Source organism: Macrobrachium rosenbergii, chromosome 9 (assembly GCF_040412425.1).
Source record: "Macrobrachium rosenbergii isolate ZJJX-2024 chromosome 9, ASM4041242v1, whole genome shotgun sequence".
Classification (NCBI taxonomy): domain Eukaryota; kingdom Metazoa; phylum Arthropoda; class Malacostraca; order Decapoda; family Palaemonidae; genus Macrobrachium; species Macrobrachium rosenbergii.
The window spans coordinates 2432524-2435857 of NC_089749.1; positions in this window are offsets into that span (position 1 = coordinate 2432524).

The window sequence follows — 3334 nt, forward strand, 5'->3', positions numbered from 1 at the left end:
TAAACATGGCGAAGGGACATTCCATTTGGCCGACAGCAAACAGATGCTCCACCAGTATCAGAACCCCTAAAAGTGTAGAAAAAACCAGTTGAAAAGGTAAAAACAGGCACAGAGCTAATACATAGAATTACCCAAAAACGAAAGGTGAAAAATGTTCTGGTTGGCGATTGGCAGAAATCAGCCGTGGTAATGAATAGCCTGGTATGAATGTGATGTTACTAAGGCCCAAACGCATGGAATCCTTGAAGGTGATTAATGGCTGCAGTTCAGGTAACCATGAGACTTGCACTCAAATTAATCCTGCACTCTACTAATAGATAAAATACACTAAAAATTACTCCATAGCCTAGCGGAAACTTTATTGTGCGTGTAACAACTATATACTCTTGGAATTTTAGTACTTTAATGTTCATTGTGAGTTACATGCAGGAAGGTTGCAAGGTATTGCGGTAAATCTAAATAGTAGCTCCGCGGCAGCGATTTCCCTCTAACTTGACTTTTTCTACAGTTTTTTGTTGCTAATTATGGATTCACTTCAGTTTTTGTCGCACAAATGTAATTATATAACCTGTAATTAACCCCTGAAGTCCATCCAACAAGGGGTTTTCCTGTGATCTTCACAAGACAGTGGGTATAAGCAAGTGTCTCTTTGAAGCGGTTCATATCCCATCTGGCAAGTGCAATAACTTGTTCAACGTATGGGTACTGCCCCCCCAGGCCAGTACTAAACACAGTGAAGGGACATTCCATTTGGCCAACAACAAACAAATGCACCGCCAGTATCAGAAACCCTAAAAGTGTAGAAAAAACCAGTTTTCAAGGTAAAAACAGGTGCGGAGCTAATACTTAGAATTACTGGTATTGCAACACCAAAAGTTAGGCCAGTCAATACCTTTCAGTATAGTGAAATCATTTTATTATTTTGGTATTATTGTACTTTAAACAATTTTCATATTTTTCCTGTGTGAATGGGTGTTTTGAACTTTTCTGACATTTATTTTATTAGCACATGAGTACTTTTAGGGATGGTGGACCCTACCCTTATATCCTACAATTTTGGGGAACACAGAGGGAAAGTGGGGTTTTCTTCCTAATGAACACCATATTCTTTGGAAGCTTTAATTTCAAGTCAGTGGCCCCTGTCAGCTTGTTCCATAATAATAATAATGAGTGAAATATAAGGACGTTAATCCCACTGAGAGTGGTCATTCAGATTATGGTAAGTCTGTGGAATCTTTTCAAACTAAGATCATCCAGTAGAGTGAGGACCTGGTGCCTTAGTTTAGGGTTGCTGAGGCCGCAACTTTATTATAATCCATTTGCTGTTCCCTTGTTTAGGTTAGTAGGGTGTCTAGGCCTAGGTAAGGATCTGGCATCCAAGGTAGGTAAAGTTAATCCAGAGGGCCACCTCCAGGTAAGGACCCAATCTCTTGATCAGGTAATGTGTGAGGACCAGGGCTAGGTAAAGATGCAGCCCCCCTAGGTTAGGTAGGCAGTGGGCCTATGGCTAGGTAAGGACTACCCCGCCCCTCCCCCCAGCAAGGTGAGGAGCCAGCCAGCTCCTTATGTTAGGTTAGGTTAAATCCATCCTTGTATTTCACTCATAAAGTATTTTCCCCTACCCAAAAACTCTGCTTTCCCACTGTAGTACCCAAACTGTGGGATATAATAATGAGGTTTACTATCTCTAAAAATTATCATATTTTAACAAAGCAAATGTCAGAAATGTTCAAAACACACATTCAAACATCACATCGGAAATTGGTATATTCAAGTCCAAATTGTGATACCAGTCTAAAGTAAAAATTTAGCGAACCAAATTAGCAGTAACCATAAACATGTGCAGTGGCTAACAACTGATAAGTGACTTGTGAGTCTTCAGGTAATGGGTTAACGTATAGTTTATTTAGGATTTAGGGAGGAATTAGTGCTTGCAATCACTTGAATAAATATATAGGCCAGTAAATTGAAAAGTGTCATCTTGAACCAAAAGTGTCAGAATTTAATTAATGTAAGTGTCTGTGTCACATATTGCATGAGTGGCATGTGCATATTCAGTGTCCTTGTCACATTTTGTAATGTTTAGTATATGTATTATATTGCCCAATGAAGTATTACTGGGCAATTTTCAAAGTGAAAACTAACAAAGAATTTACCAAGAAAATGCACAGTTGGCAGTGATGCCACAAACTTATTATATGCAAATTCTGTGAGGTCTTAGAAATGAGAACCTTAATGACTTCAGAACACTTTCTTAAAATTGGTCACTGAGTAGACTTGCAAAGATCATATTACCAGATGGCAACTTTGCAATGATCTCCAGTCAAATGACAAGGATAGTGACAACCTAATGTTTTAAACTGGTGTGTCATTGCTAAAAGAAATAGATACTGAGATGAGGAGTTAATGAACATTTTTTTTTGTACTATTACTCTCACTAAGAGTTCCCTCCTTCGTGCCCTTCACTCTTTCCAAGGGAGGTCTCACCCATTTTTGCATTTTACAGTACAGTACTACTATATGTTTTTACCACTAGCAGTTTGGTGTTGTTTACCACTTTTGACCAGGTGTAATGGAATCAATAATGGTAACAGCTTGTCTTGATGAGGAATTGAAATGAAAATTTTGTTTTGGAAGCTTAAAATATTTGTGTTTTGTGATGTAAATTTGTATAGTATTTTGAAATGTAGTTTATAGGGATGAACAGTATTGATTTCAGTTATTATTTAATTTATTTGACATTTCCATTGATTCTTAATCCAGAGTAAGGGTATGAAGTGACATATTCATAATTTTTTCTTTCTCTTTTTTCAGATTTTTCTAAATGAGAACAGGAATTGAAGTCACCAATCAGGCAAGAGTTAATTTCTGAAAGGTAACACATGAGTGCAAAGTCATTGCTGGAGCCTGGTTCACAGTTTTAATACAAGACCACTGAAAATAGTGTAGCACCCTGTCTGTGACTTATATTATTAATACAACTTTCTTTTATAATTGACTGAGTATTCTTTAAAGGTCTGATAAATATGACAGTGTCCTTTTATGGTTGCTTGTTATTAAGATGTCTTCTTCAGTCAGTTTTGTATTAGGATGATGAGTTAATGTGATAATTTTTTACTGGAGCACAATATGATTTGATTTTTATAACATGAAAGTATTTTCAAATTTGACAACATGGTGACTTTTGAAGCAGAAGAGGGAAAAGAGGCAAGAGTGGACGACCTGTATATCTGTTCATCGCTATTACTTAAACATTTTTAGTACATGATAAATTGATGATATAAAAAATATCTTAAGCAAATGTAATGGAAATGCAAGCCAGCTTCATCAAAGC